We start from the raw sequence: 16,252 nt of genomic DNA, 5'->3' as shown, positions 1-16,252 counted from the left end.
GTGACTGATACAAAACTCAAATGGATCTGCTGCATTCTTTTACATTTAGAAACTGCACAGAAGGAACAATTCACAATACTCATAACACAAAATGGATGCTTTGTACGCATAGCACTAGTGTAACTCTGGAAGAAATTTGTGTCTCTGGTTATGTAACATTCTGCTACCACTTGAATGGAGGATCCATTTTAGCAGTTCAACTCCTATTTCCCGCTACCATTTACAAATTTAAAAAATAAAGACATTTTAAACTCCCTCTTATCTGACAGACAGTCCTGCAGCTCATAATGACAGATCATGTACACCAATGTAGGTTACGAACATGGGACATTATGGTCAGATTAGTTTGAGATTCACAAGAAGTACCTTACATAAGCCAAATAAACTCATCACACGGAGTTAAATTTTAAAGAAAAAACACTAATAAATAATTTTCTATTTTCTTAGACATAAAAAGGGTTCTGTATATTAGTTTTTAGACATACGATTGAAGTATTCCTTTAATATAAAACACTTCGAAATTTTTTTTTGGTATAGCAGTTCAAATTCTGCTTTTAATCTGTAAGCCAGAGCATGTCAGAGGAACACCAGAAGTTCAAGACAAGGCTTGCAGGTCTCTAATTTTGGTTTTCCTCCTTTGTAATTTGGTTTTCTAAAATTATGTGCGGCTAACTATACCACACACAAGTAAGGAAACAGTTTAAATACTCCTCCATCAAAAGGAATATCATGAGGGTTCATATATTTATTTTAAAAAAAAGCCAGGTTTAATTTGTCGAATATGTATTTATGCTAAAAAGAGCATTTTTTCAAAAACTAAAGTTGTTAGTACAAATATGCAATGTTCCATTCTTATTCTTAAGGGAAAAAGGCAGTATATCACTATTCATTTTTATCTAACATGACAATAATAATAAATATATACCTTAAAAAAGGAAAAAAGGCTGTTTTGTTTTTTTTGTTTTTTTGTTTTTTGCCAAACAAACCTTAAATGGTTAGAGATAAATATGCACTAAGCACTTGAGTAATTTTATGTTGCCATAACAGCTGCTTACCTGATCTCCTGTTTCATTGGTTTATTGTACAGAACTACAACATCTCGAAGGTAAAAAAATTTTAAACGCTTCCTCTGCCCTGTAACCCCCTTGTAATTACTGAGCTTGCTTACAAACCAAATGAAAAAAAATTACATGAAACCTAATTTACTATAAAATAATAAAAAGCAACCAGCTCCTCCTCTGAGTAAAATGTACTATTACCACACTGTTTATTCCTCCTGATAAATAGCCTGCTTTAATTCCTCTGGTCAAACAGAACCCAGTTATCAACACACCACCTTCTGTAGACATAGACCCATGTGCCCTTTGCAGCTGAAAGTTATTAAATTGAATGAACATTAAACCATTTAAAATGCCAGGGGTGCAATGTAAATTTAAAATGCATTACAATACGGAATATCAGATTAGATAGAGTTAAATTTAAAAAAAAAACCACACATTAAGCAGAAAGATGAAAGGGGAAGGTACACTTTTCTTAAGATATTCTTACCTTAATCAAACGAAGGTCTCTGAACTCTAGTGCATCTCAGATTTCAAAATTCTAAAATATATTGGTTTCAAATAATCACCCACAATTTTCCTTTCCAATCTCCTAGGAAAAAAAAGAAAATAATGTATTTAAGCATTTGTACTTAAATTTTCTGTCTGTAAAAATCCTCTTACTCAGCTCTGCCTGCTCTTAAGACAGCACTGCTGACGAATTTCAAGGCTCAGTTCTTGACATGCAGAATCACTGAAGGATCAAGAGCATAAATGTCACTTCCTCTAGACAGCGCATCAGCTGCAAAGGAGTCTAATCTGCTATTCCCACCACAATCCTACCTAATTGAAGAGTAAATCCTGACATCTGCCTCCTGGTGTCATAAAATGCATGGCTTTCATTAAACATTTTTGAAGAATTCAGATTTAAATCCCATATTTAAAGGATTCCATTTTTAAACAAACCATCATGGTGTTCCACTTGAGAAACTACATTAAAGGAACAGATAAAAAATTAAAACGCTAACAAAAAATTGGAGCCCAGTTTTCAACCTCAAACAAATTATGCTGTCTCCACTTGCACTGCAGAGGTAACCAAAACCTTGAAATTACAAAGTAAGTTTTAGAAAAAAAAATCCTAAATTAAACATTCTTATAAAGTGCTTTGTTTACAATGTCTGTGCTGGTCCCACAATAATTTGTGAAGATTTTCCATCTACTCTGAGTTTTGCATATTTCTTACACAGTCCAACTGAGAACAGGAATAAGAAAAAGTATTTTGCAATGCAGTGGTCCCACTTTCCTGAAAACAGAAGATAAATTGCTATGTGCATAAAATATTGCAGATATATGCTATACTTGAATCAATAGGTGTAAAAACATTTTTTCCACACCTAAAATGTTTAAAATGATCTAATTTTTTAATTCACTTTAAGCCGCATGTAGTTAATTTTTCCAAAAAGTAGCATTTTAAGCATCCCGTCTCCACATATGCGTGCACACATATACCCCCACCCATCCACCCCACGCACACCTCTTGGCTCTCATCTCTTTCCCTTGCATTCTTGATTTAAAATTAACAAAGACTCCCCTGTTGAACTGCTTTGCCATCAAATCTCTTGGTTTAAAAAGGATTATCCTTCACTAACAAACTGGTCTCCTTAAGCAGAGGTGTGTTTATCTGCTGCAGGAAGAGACTTAAAGTACACAATCTACTATACACCTGAAACTAGAATTTTCATTTTCTAAAGCACTTGAATGTACTCACTGTTCTAGTCCAGCAAGGTAAATTTACTTTTAATACCCATTACAAATTATGCCCAATTCAACTCAAGTCTGCATGACACTTCTTCATACAATCTTCTCACTGGAGGCCCAATTTAATAAACAAAGACAGCTTTAATAATTCAAATCTTACTTTCAAAGATGCGATGCGCCTGTCAGAAGCTTTCTGCAATATAGTCAGTAAATTTCTTCAGTCTCTCCAAGGCTTTGCATATATTTAAGCCTGCGTTGTGCCTTTTGAATGCTGATAACTACAGTGTTTCTTTTCTCTCCTTTAAAGGATTAAACATAACCACACAGGCATTTTTATTACTGTATCATGCACCATTAAATTGTCAGTTTTTCTTCTAGGAGTCTAAAAAAAAAGGTGGCCTTCAAAACATCTTTACAACAAAATGTTCATTTTCCAGCATTTCTTATTTATAAATTGAAGCAACAGAACCAAAAACCAGCTTACAAAGCACTTCACGTTTTCTTACAACTATCAAAAGTTAAAGGCTGGGAAGAACAGTTTAAAAAAATTAAAAATCAAACTCTGGTGGAATGTGGACTTTTAAAGATTATAGCACACTAGGGTAACATCTCCTCAAAAGCCCCACAGATTCTAAAAAGCATCCGTATTTAGTTTTTAATAACGGCCTTGCTTTACTTTCCAGGAATAATTTTTACTGGCTTCCTCTACCACCTTCAAGTTTTAATGGCCAAAGTTGCCAGGTTCAGCAGAGCCTTTGAGTGACCACTCAAGAGACTGACTACTAAAACTAAAAATCAGTTTTACAGCTGAAATGGTCTGGTCCTTAATGTTTGTCTAAAAGGTATGTGAAACTGGAGATAATTTATAGTGATAGCTTACACCAGGCAGTTGTCTGCTAGATTGGGATTCAGGAGACCTAGGTTCAATTCTCAGCTCTACTACCACTGTTTTGCTGGTTGACTTTGGAAGAGTCACTCCCCTGACCCTGTGCTTGAGCTTTCCCATCAGTAAAATGGGGCAAATGAACCTGATCTCCTTTGTAAAGCATTTTGAGATCTATGGATGAAGAATTCTAGATAAGAGCCAGGCATTAATTAATTATTATTACTGGAGGTGGCCCTCTTTAGTTTTTATTGTGTTTAAAATATAGAGTCTACCTTGGTATACCCAGAGAGAGCCAGGTGTTGCCTCACAGTAAGTCTAAATAAGCCTTTTGGTTTTTATTCACATCTCCATCCCAAACTACCTTTTAATCCCAAATTATAGTCCCAGCATTCCTCTACATTCCAGCTGTGCATTGTATTAGGTCTCACAACCAAACAATATAAAATTGTTTCAGAACACTAACCGACACCTCCCCGGAGACACATAAAATGCTTAAATCCAACAAGCAAGCGTCCAAACTAAAATACAGTCTTGTGGAGCATTATGCTTACATAGATCTTTAGGATCTTGAAGAGTTTAGTGAATATGGAGAACGGGTTCTTTGGGAACATACTCAGAAGGTATACAACACAGTATCAAGAGGCTGAACTGGGTACCACCACATCTCAGGCGGTGAATGGAAACAAAAGCAACTGATCACTGTTCATTTTGAAAGAGACTAACAAGTAATCATGAATAGCAGTCAGTTATTTTTAACAGCCGCACTATCACAATTCCATTAATCTAATTCTGTCACTGTCTTCAGAATTTTCTCAGAGGTGGGCAATCTGAAATGCACAAATGCGTTACTCACCACCTTCTTCGCATTCCTGACAACTGGTTGCTACTGCAGTTTGCACGCTTTCCACACTGATAATTCCACCGACAAAAAGTACAAGCCAAGACAGAACTGCCACACCTTTAACATTGATGCCACACCAATTCCCTATCAGAATGGAGGAATTACTCTTATTACTGTTCAGCTTCAAGATGGGAACAGCAATCCCTTTAATAAGTGAGTTTTATACAGTAGTTCCTTATAGCAACAGTCAGTGGGCTTGTCTACACTTAACAGGGGATCGACTAGCAGTGATCGATGCTTCGGCATCTAGTGAAGATCCGCTAAATCAACCGCAGATTGCTCTCCCGTCAACTCCTGTACTCCACTGGATCAAGAAGAGTAGGGGGAGTTGACGGGACAGCGTCTCCAGTCAACATCGCGTAGTGTGGACCCCGCAGTAAGTAGATCTAAGCTACGTCAATTTGACTTACGCTTTTCACATAACTCAAATTGCGTAGATCAGATTGAATTTCCCCTGTAGTCTAGACAAGGCCAGTGAATCCCAGGTATCCCCGTAACTTTCTGCAGGGACAGGAAACTAGAGGAATTATTTGTCCAGCAGTAGGAAGTTGCCACTAAGTTCACTTCTTGCTGACTCAACTGAAAAAACAACCCTTTTTCCTATCAAGATATGCCCCGATGAAGCCTAACATTTGGGGTACCAGACCCCTCCCTAGTAATACCAATAGGTCAGGCACTTAAACGTGATTATTTTAGATTTCCTCTTTATTCTTAATATAACATCCATGGAAGTATATGGAATTTTAAAACAACTGTTAAAATAGCAGTAAGTCCCTGCATTACAGAACTTGCACTTCGGAAATGTACAAACGAGGAATGAACTAATAAAAAAAACACCCTTATGATTCTTCTGCTATCTAGTGTGAACTATTTTTATTTGTGTTAGTCCTTGCCCCCTTTCTCCTCCCCCTTCATTTTTCTAATTTAAAAATTGTGAACTCTTCAGGCCATGAACCATGGCTAATCTCTAAACAATAAGCAGAGGTATGGCACTAGATAAAATGTTTTATAATTGGGACTGACTTTGCTACTCAGAAATAACTGACGTAAGTGCACATACAGGGACTTCCAACATCCTTGATCAGATAATCCTGTTCACTGACTGCCTTTTGTATCACTGACAGCTGTGAGGGGGAGAAAAGTATGGCTAATGTTAGCATTACTTCACTCAACAAAACTATAGTTGAAATGATACAACAGCCAACTGAACTCATGTGTCAAGATGGATAAGAGCTCCACAAGTATTGAAAGACAAATTTGGACAAGGTAGGGGAGCTAATATTGGAGGCAGCCTTCTGCATTTCTCATTTCAAAGCATTCTACAGAAAAATGCAATGCATAGCTGTGAAGTTAAATTTTGGTATTTGTTTACAGTTCTGAAGCTAGCGTATACAGTTACTGCAATATAGTAATAGGATACTACAGGATGTGTATTAGTAAGCCATTACTATATGCCTTGCATGGTTAAAGGACTCGCAGCCTTAAATTTCAGTATTTCCAAAGCAGTATTAACAGATTACCAAGTTATACCCTATTGTATCTTATATAGTTATTGCAACAGAACATTATGCTAGTTCCAAATTATAACAGCATATCCAAATATGGAAGTTTTAGACAGTCAGCCTCAATATCTTTTTATTGAAGTCTGTTAAACACGAAAGAACAGAATTTTAGCACAGAATAAGCCTTGGTAGAATACTATGGAAATATAATACCTGATATGATTTTTAACCCTCAACACTGTCAGCATTTATGCTCACTGCAACTAAACGCCCAATTCTGGCACAGTCTGCCCCATGACATGCAGCTTTACCCAGAGTAAGAGTGTGTATCTCATCCAATCAGCTCCACATTCTTCCAGAAAGAAGCTGAAGATGCTCACTCGAGACAATTTTTTTCCTCAAAGACGCATACCAGGATTAAAACAATTTTGGACACTAGGAAGAGTTGAGTAGGGGAAAGATAAGCTGTTTGATTACTTATGAAGCTTCTCTTTTTTAATAACACAACACTGAAGACAGCATACAGATTTGCAGATTCCAAGGCCAGAAGGGACCATTGTGATCATCTCGTCTGACCTCCTACATAACACAGACCATAGAACTTCCCCCAAAATAATTCCCAGAGCGGATCTTTTAGAAAAACATCAAAACTTGATTTAAAAGTTGTCAGTGAGGAAGAATCCATCATGATCCTTGGTAAATTGTTCCAATGGTGAACTACTCACTTAAAAATGTATGTCGTATGTTCAGTCTGAATTTGCCTAGCTTCAACTTCCAGCCACTGGATCATGTTCTACCTCTCTCTCCTAGACTGAAGAACTATATAAAAGAGTCAGAGCTGGTCAATGTAGCCAGTAAGGTGTCAGCAATTTGCCCAGCTCTAATACCTTATGCCAAAGGGTTAACTAGGTCAATGAAGAATTTTTATGCTGCTTCCTAGAACCGACATAACCTACAGACATCTGATTTTTAGATCGAAAAATCTGGAGTGGTCCAAACTCAATTTAAAAAAGGGGGGAAAAAAAGGTAGAAAGATTCTGTTTAAAGGGACACCACTACATACTTTAAAAAAACAAACATATAAACCTACAATTGTTTGCGGCACCCTTATGCAAGTCTGTAAACCGAGCTTTTCCTTGGGTGTTTTCATCCTCATATTGGGAACTTTATCACCTGTTTTAAATGGAGCAGAAGTCAATGTGGCTTCCTGTTACACCTTCTTGTTGATTTTAGTGATATTCAAATAGCATTTGACTGATAGCATTGGGCCTCATCTAGAATTAGGAAAATCAGTATTCCCTTTTCTCTCCCCCAGCATCTCTACAGTGCTAGCATAAACAAGGTTCAGTGTTCTCACTGCTGCGTCATACGGATTTTATGGTCTATCCCTTTTCAGTGCTAAGGATTGGGCAGGTTTCAGAGTAACAGCCGTGTTAGTCTGTATCCGCAAAAAAGAAAAGGAGGACTTGTGGCACCTTAGAGACTAAAATTTATTTGAGCATAGGCTTTCGTGAGCTACAGCTCACTTCATCGGATGCATTCCAAATGAATGCAATGAATTCCAAATGCATCCGATGAAGTGAGCTGTAGTTCACGAAAGCTTAGGCTCAAATAAATTTGTTAGTCTCTAAGGTGCCACAAGTCCTTCTTTTCTTTTTAAGGAATGGGCAATGTCTAGTGTTGTATTGAAATAGTGACTGTATATTTTAAGTTAGATATTTGATATAACTATCAAAAACACTTGAGTTTATTCCTCTCAAATTTCTCCATCTTATCCCCCAATTTCTGCATTATTCTCTCCTCCTCCAGCTCCATTTTTGCCCAGCCACTGAAATAGAGCACATAGATTACTTTTCAATAACTTCAAAACTCTACTGGTTCCCAGATGAACAGGATGGTATTTTGATCCCCTGCGTTATTAATGTGAAGGCAGCAATGTTGTAATGGAAAAGATTTGATCTAAAAGGCTATCCAAATAGCACAAAAGACTTAAAGGTTAAAGAGTACTTATCAGGTAATGAATGGTGGGGGAGATGAAGCTGGAAGGCTGATGCCTTTAGAGTTACATTGAGAACACATGGAATTTTATACTGACATTTACTAAAAGCACTTTTCAGTTTAAATATGGTATTTAAAGTAGGGATGACACCCAATTAACTGCTCAGTATCAAGATTATACCAATATTAATGAAAAATACCAAAGGAGAAGGAGTTCTTAATTGTCTGAAGCCATATGTAGCTAAGCTGAAGTAATGGTATCCCATCCAAAAAAAATTAAGCATCAGTTTTAGCCGACTTAGTTTCCATTCTGACTTTCAGTCATTTTAAATGCTCAATGATTTGAGTTGAGTCCAACTGTCCCTTCTGGGGGTGTGGGGGGAAGGGGGGGAATGCACAGAACCCAGCTACAAAGATGCTTTCAGTACTGCAGATCTCACTGCTGCATCTCCAGCAAAGGCCTGAACTAGCAGGTAATGTCTAGCGAATGTGTGAATGGAGCTCCAGGAGGCAGTCCTGTGTATGTCTTGTATCAGGACTTCCTGCAGGGATGCTGTAGAGGTGCCCTGTACTCTCATGGAGCGAGCTGTGACACTGTCAGGATGCGGGATGTTTGCTAACCTGTAACACTCAACAATGCACCCAGAAGCCCGTTTAAAGATTCTGTGAAAGACTACAGCTTTACCTCACAATCTTTCTGCTACGGCTAGGTTGGTTCTTTGCAGGTAGAATGCCAGGGCATATCAGATGAAGATGAAGTCTCTTCTCTTCAGCATAAGTGTGGGGTTTTGGAAAAAAGAAAGGTAAGTGGATACTTTGGTTGATGTTGAATTCAGAAGAAACCTTGGGGGAAAATTTAAGATGGAGGCAAAGGGATTCCTTTTCCTTGTGAAAAACCATAAGAAGGTTCTGTCACGATGGCTCCCAATTCACTGACCATTCCCGCCAAAATGATAGCCACTAAAAAAAAAAAAAAAAAAAAAGCAATTTTTGGGTGGAGGCATGGCACATATCTTATTGACACAAGATCATCATCTGAACTCTTGTTGACAAGATTCAGGGACCACGGAGGTGTAGATCTGACCACTGGCTGGAAGATCCTGATCAACCTCCCACCTCCCATGAATAGTACTGTATCTGAGCTGGTGAAAATGTCCATCTACTGGTGGGAGGAAGGACCTAATCACCACGGGGTGGACTCATAATGAGCTAGTAAAAAGTCTTGAGGTTTTTTTTGTTTTTTTAGAGAGAGGTGATAATCTAAAATGACTGGAGTATCTGCAGTGATTGGAGAAGGTTGACAGTGCTGCACTCAGGCAGAGAAATGCTTCCATTTAGTTAGGGCCTTGGTGAATCTTTCCTACTTTGACTAAGGATAGCCTTTAATGGGTGCTGAGCAGAAGCATTCTATTTCAGACGCCCATCTCAATGCCAGACAATGAGGGAGTGAACTTGGATCGGGGTGTCTGATTCTGTCCCCCACCCCCCTCTAGAGATCAGAGTCTGGGAAGGGGTGAATCTTGATTAGAGGCAGGCTGACATTGTCAGGAGCTCTGGGAATCAAAACTGCCTGGACCAACTGGATGAGAGAAGAATGATGTTGGCCCTGTTGTGATGCATGTTTCATAGGACATGTGAAAGCTGGGGAATGGGAGAAAAGGCATATTTGAAATAGTTTTTCATGATAACAGTGAAATGCTCTGGGAGTTCTGGCCCATGGTTCCTCTGGAGTACTACTAAGGAATTTCTGTTTGTTTCAGATGCAAAGAGGTCCCACTGAGGCATTCCCCACTGAGAGACTATTTCACTCAGGACACAGTGGTGGATCTCCCCCTCATAGTCTGCAGAGAAGTGCCTGCTCAGGAGTTCTGAATACCTGGGAGGTATGTGGCCTGGACAGTGATGCGGTTTCTGATGCACCAGTTTCAAAGCCTGACTGCTTCCAGGCAAAGGGGAAAAGATCTTGCTCCACCCTGTTTATGTAAAAGACCATAGTGACATTGTCTGACATCACCTGGATATGGAATGACTACATAATTCTGAGAAAAGCCCTGCAAGTGAGGTGAAGTCAGTACTGATGATAAATCCAGACCCATGCTCATAGATGGAACCGGTGGATGGCTGTCTTTATGCTTCAGTGCTGGAGTCACCAACAGATCTTTCTTTCTGCACACTTTACCCTCCAGTCTGGGGGTTTTCAGTGGTGTCGGTCCCTTAGAGTCCACGTGCAAAAGCTCACCCACCTTGACAGACTTGGGGATGGAGTGCATCTCTTGTTGACAGTCCTTGACAGGGATCTGTCCTTGCAACCATGAGAGTGCCCCCTATTCTCATGGAAAGCCCTGGAGGAAAAGTCCTTGGGTTTAGGAATTTAAGACTTCTATTCTAAACACAAGCTTGGAGGGGCGCTGCTTGTCTGTTGAGGCCAATGCGCTGGGAGGGTGGATAGGGCAAGTCTCCCTGGCTTGGATCAGAGGAGCCTCAGAGCCTTCTCCATCAGGTATTTCCTTAGGTGAAGCTCATGAGTTTCACGAGTTCTTGGTGGAAACGAATTACATATTATGCTTTGCAGAAATATGCATTTCACCCAAGAAGTAGAGGCAGTGCTGCTGATTGCTGCTGATGGAGAAGGAGAAAGGGCAAAAGATGCAGTTCTTGAACCCCTGGACTCTGCACATAGTCCCAGTCCATGGGGACAGCATAGGTTCTGGAAGTAGGGGTGCTATCACATACCCCTGGCTTGACGCGGACTCAGTTATATACAGGGTTTACAATTTGGTTCAATGGCTCAGCACCCTCACTATAAAAATTGTTCCAGGACCCCTGGAGGAGGGAGTCCCCAGCAGGTGACAACAAGCAACATTAACTATGCTATAAAACTCTAGCTAAACTAACAGGCAAAACTATTTATAGGTTTTATCAAAAAAAAGCTGGAGAAAACTGAACACAGGATTCCAACTCAGACCACGTGGCAGTAAGAAGGAACTGGAGAGACGCTAGTCCGCATTGCCTCTTATGCTCTGGAGCACGAGGAGATCCACTGCGCATATGCCGTCCAACGAACACTGTTAGAATTTCCAAACTTGGGCGCATGACACACACACCCATGTGTGGAACACACATAGCAATCAACACTAGAGAGGAAATAAGGGTTATGGGTGATAACTCTCTGTGATACCCAAACATATGAAAGATATCTGGAAAGTATAACTTAGTCTTCCTTGCTTTTGAGGGCTTGTTAATTCACTGCATGAAGCTCATCAATCCTTACATGTTTACTCTTAAACTGGAGTGTATTACAAGGTTTTAAACATTAGATTAGAAAGTAGAAATCCCTGTCATATGCAAAGCCTCCTCTCCTTCAAGCTGTATACTCATATCCTATGAGGAACAGGATCACGAGGAAGAATATTCTAGAGATTGGATTTGTATGGAAACTGACTGAAACAATCTGAAACCGGTTGACTAACCCCAGCATTCCATGGAACAGCATTAGTCAGGCTCCTTCAGCTTTAGAGGTTGAGATAGGACTTTCCTCCAACAATGGCAGCACTGTACAGTTTTTGGACTTTGCAGCTGTGCTAGTTTTTAATTGGCATCTAGTTATCAGGTTCTCTTCAAATTCAGAAGGGCTTTTTTGGCGTACAGGTCAAGATTTCTGAAAGGCAGAATGACCACCCATTTTGCCACTATGGGCTGTCAGGAGATGCTATTTGGAGTGTGTTTTTAATTTGCATGCAAATAAAGACATTAAAAATATTAGAACTGGAACAAACCGTATTAAAATAAAATTGAGAATACATGATTAAGAGCAGAGAGACAGATCAAACTGCACTCAAACATGCTTGGATGTTCCTTCATGATACATGAAGGTAACATAAAAAGAATGTCAATTGTTTCACTACAGTAGTTTATGTTTTATCTGCTGGCTGCAGTCTCTAGAAAGGGAAATGATCACACTTGAGCAGCTTTGACGTTCATTCCAGTAGAGGGCACTACTACACAATGAGAGGACAGACTGGATTATATAAATGTTGCTCAACTGAAGAAAAAAAAAAGCAAACCTTGTATGTTAAAAGCCAACTTGATTAGTAAGTGGTCTAAAAGTCAGTTGTAAGAAACTAATTGCATGCCACTGAGGAAAAAAGCTTATTTAAATGCATTCTTTTAATCTAGTGTTTAGCAATAAGTCAGCATCTTTACATGGTCTATATGTAGCAGAAAGCTTTGTATATTATAGGGACAACACTTGCATGAAGTGCTGTGCATGAATGAGTAGTGTAGAAAATGTTTCAATACATTTAAACACTAGTGCCATGGAACTCTGGTATCCAACTTCACAGTTCCTCAACCAGGTGTTGCATTTGAACAGGACAGGAGAGCCATCTAAGAAATTATTGACCTCAAAGCAGTGTTTCTTAAGTTGTTGAAAGTGAAGTCCCTTTTAGGAAAGTTAAACCAACTGCACACACATATTGGAAGATGTATCCATTAATAGGTGTAGGTCTCTACCATGCTTCCTTTCCTCAAGCAAATCCTTCATACCCACTCAAAACCGTGCCCAACCTTCCCTCTGTCCCTCAACCACACTCACTTCAGGAAAAGCCTGGGTTGAACTTCAAAATATGCTCTTACTTATTTTGTCAAATCTATTGCTACTCATCAACTGACATTTAAAGCATTACTGGCGTTCACAATATTACCCTCTGAAATGAATAGGGTATTCACACCTTCAGGTGCTCTCCAAAAGGGCTTCCATTGACATAGCTAGCTTCATTCAGGGAGTTGATGTTCCTATACCAACAGAAGACATCCTTCTGTCAGTGTAGACCACATCTACAGGGCTATGCTGGCATAGCTATACCAACATAGTTACACCAGTATAATCCCTGTAGCGCAGATGTGCCCTTATAGATATCAATTTAACGTCCATGCTGGAGGCACTCTTTTCGACAAGGTTTTGTGAAAGCAGCATTGAAAGCCTAAGCCTTAAAGAAAAGACTGAAATTTGAAGCTTGGTTTAACAGACTATTTTAAATGTCAGATAAAAGCTTCTATTAGTGAGTCAAGCATGTGGGAAACTAGTTAACAGTTGTTTAGTGGACGCCTTCCCACTGAGAGTCAAATGACCTCACATCTGAGCAAGATGGCACTTAAATTAGCATTTCAGCACCTACAAATGCCTTTTGCAGTTTTTTGTGGTGAAAAAAAATGCATCTTACCTTATGAACTCTGTCTATTCATCCACACATTACAAATTCAGTTGTCTTTTAAAGATAGGATGAGCTACTGCTGAATTGTTTATTCATCATGTAGACTAATATGCATTTAAAATGTTGTTAGTTTGTAGTTGAGTCAACTGAAGTGACCGTACTAAAATAAGTTACTCTTAGTTTCCACAGCAATAAAATCACTGCATTTTTTAACATGTGGGGAAGTCAGCTGAGAAGTATAGTTAGTACATGTTACTATTAAACAACCACACACTTCTTAAGGCCTCAAGTCAACACCCATTAAATTTCAGACTTTAATTCAAGTTTGCTTGGGCATTGAACATTTACACTTTTCTGGGGAAAATGTCCTTAAAGAAAGCATGTGGAGACAGTAAGTGCTAAGTTAGCCTGTTAGTATAATGGCCTTCCACTGCCTTCTGAGACATGGAGAAGGATAGTCTAATGGTGCAGTATATTCACACTGGATACATACTGCAGCTATGTATGAAAATCCACATGGCCAGAATGTAGGACATTAATTTCATGCTCTTGCTTTAAAAAACACCACCATAACTGATACTTAAGACTACAGCTATCTGAAGTTTAAGACAGGTTTCAGAGTAGCAGCCGTGTTAGTCTGTATTCGCAAAAAGAAAAGGAGGACTTGTGGCACCTTAGAGACTAACAAATTTATTAGAGCATAAGCTTTCGTGAGCTACAGCTCACTTCATCGGATGCATTCCGATGAAGTGAGCTGTAGCTCACGAAAGCTTATGCTCTAATAAATTTGTTAGTCTCTAAGGTGCCACAAGTCCTCCTTTTCTTGAAGTTTAAGAATTATTGATCTACAATTGCTCATGTAACTTCATACGGTTATGTCTGCAGAGCATGGACTACTTGCACAGCAAACTGTTTCAAAACACATTTGAAGGTTGAAGATAAAACTAGGGAAGGAGACTGCTCACTGTGACTCATGAACAAGCACAATTCACTCAGAATTCAAAAAGGTACCTGCCTCACTTTCAGTGAATAGTCAGACCACCCAATAAAAAGAAACCCAAAAAACTCAGCTGAACTGCAGGAACTACTGCAATTTCCAAACATGCTGCAAGAGATTCCTGAAGTGGATTATTTCATGAATTGAAGCACAGTATTCTCAGAGAACCATCTCAAAAGCCATGCCAGACAAAGTCTGTTTTCTTACCTAAATAACCTCCTCAGAAAAAACAAAGATGTTAGACAATAAGACCTAAGTCCCCAACCTGCCAGACAGTGGGACCTCAGTGTGAGCTAATGTAACAAAGCTCTTCACATTTTTTCTTGTCTCAGCCTGCTAATGGGAGGAACTAAAACCACTTGTGAGCACTGGTACAACACATTACAGCCTAGGTAGAAACAATTTTCCCCTCACTCTTCGCTATATTTCACTCCTCTGTTGAATGAAATATGAATAGCTCATCTGTGTCAGAGGCCCTATAATGCTCATAGCATTCATATATGGGATGGGGTTTTGGAACAGAAAAGTCTTATTCTACTCCTGCAGCCACTATGAAGTCCCACATTAACACCTGTTAAATCCTATGTTGTCAGATTTGTTAAGTATAGCACTTAAATGTCAATATTCCAGAACTAAAAGTAACCTTAAAAAAAAAAGTGTACCAGTTACTGCAATTTGGTTTTAAGAAATTGGAGAGTACATAAGAGGCAAATGATTGATTAAAAAAAGCTGAAAGGTTTGTAAACACAAGTGTTTAAAAGTGATTTACAAATACAAACTTAATCCTACACTGAGACTATCAAATTTGTTCATCTCCGGGTGAGGGCCATGCTAAAATAGCCCCATTCCAACAACAAGGGGAGCAATAACTGAAGTACTTCAGGAGTATTACAATATGAATTCCCGTTAGTTACTGATCAGTGGAAAATCTTTTTTTTTTTTTATCATCATCATCTAGTTCTGGAGCAGACATGCTATGAGCACACTGAAAATGCTGTAAATACTTGAAAAATTCTATGCCATTAAACAGCTAAAACATTCCACGTTCAGCTATAAAATTCTGCAGCTGCCAAAGGTTTTGGAAGCATTACACAGCAGGGAAGATTTTCTGCTCTAAAACACATTAAAGAAAAATATTTAGGTACTTAAATCTCTAAGCTTTTCGATAGTAAGTTCTTCTTCTTCTAGATCTCCCTCACAAAAGTGCAATGTAGTTAGCACGTCTACATTTTTTCATTTTGATGCACCAATTTTCTGTTTTAAGAGGTTTTTAGAACATTGCTATCCCTATAAAATGGCACTGATAAAATTAGGATTTAAAAATGTGACCTACTTTACATGACCACATAGGATTCAGTACGTGGAGGCATTAGACTGTGTATTAATCATTATGCCAACAGGAAGTACTCCATGTCAAGTTGGAATTTCACTGCTAGTTATAAAAGCAGCACCAAAAATCCAATGAAAGCTCAGAGCCATCCTGGCAACCCACTATGGACACATATACTACTTAATCCATTAAGCATAGTGTTCAGTTATGCAGTAATTGGAGCTCCACACTTCAAAAACCAGATGTTCAAATTCTCAAGAACTAGCACTACATTTAAACTAACCTAGAAACAAGAACTAAGTGCTTACACAATATACAAGTTCTCACACCTTTACATACAGAGTACTGAAATATAGATTAACTTCCCAGACTTGAAGAGTTTTCTAAATTTAAATCTTAATAGGTTTTAAAGCTTTCCCACAAGTTAGAGACACTCTAAAAACATGACCACCTGAGATCAGCTCCATCTAACACAAAATCCGTGTTTAAAAGTTTACCAGACACCTGCTAACCTGCAACCTACACCTATCAGAGGCCAATCAAGAGGTGAGTCTGATCAGGAAGGTGAAGTGGTAATGAAAGTAGTCCAGGCTCTCACTGGGACCCTCCAGCTGCTGTAGAAGATGACTG

The 16,252-nt window shown here is 38.8% G+C and overlaps 1 protein-coding gene and 1 long non-coding RNA gene across 11 annotated transcripts in view; one reads left to right on the top strand and one right to left on the bottom strand.

Annotated features, from left to right (window-relative positions):
* The window catches only part of GLCE (glucuronic acid epimerase), a 110,499-nt gene that overhangs the window by 67,891 nt on the left and 26,356 nt on the right, over window positions 1-16,252 (bottom strand). For 2 of the 10 annotated variants that reach the window (XM_043494196.1, XM_043494195.1), the window contains exons 2-4: window positions 4,535-4,666; window positions 2,956-3,094; window positions 1,549-1,650 (exon numbers count right to left, since the gene is read on the bottom strand). The exons of 1 other annotated variant lie outside the window; for it this stretch is intronic. The gene's annotated coding sequence lies outside the window, so the exon portion shown is untranslated. Of the gene's footprint in view, window positions 1-1,548; window positions 1,651-1,880; window positions 2,499-2,955; window positions 3,095-4,534; window positions 4,667-8,767; window positions 9,101-16,252 lie in introns of those variants that run through there. 7 more of the 10 variants (XM_043494201.1, XM_043494199.1, XM_043494200.1 and 4 more) reach the window with 5 other exon arrangements.
* LOC122456164 overlaps window positions 5,773-16,252 on the top strand; it is a 35,622-nt gene continuing 25,142 nt past the window's right edge. The window contains exons 1-2 of the long non-coding RNA XR_006274861.1: window positions 5,773-5,848; window positions 8,808-8,885. This is a non-coding gene — a long non-coding RNA (uncharacterized LOC122456164). The remainder of the gene's footprint in view (window positions 5,849-8,807; window positions 8,886-16,252) is intronic.

This window comes from Dermochelys coriacea, chromosome 10, assembly GCF_009764565.3.
Source record: "Dermochelys coriacea isolate rDerCor1 chromosome 10, rDerCor1.pri.v4, whole genome shotgun sequence".
NCBI lineage: Eukaryota > Metazoa > Chordata > Testudines > Dermochelyidae > Dermochelys > Dermochelys coriacea.
The sequence above is the reverse complement of the archived record's forward strand: the minus strand, read 5'-3'. Positions and strand labels throughout refer to the sequence as shown.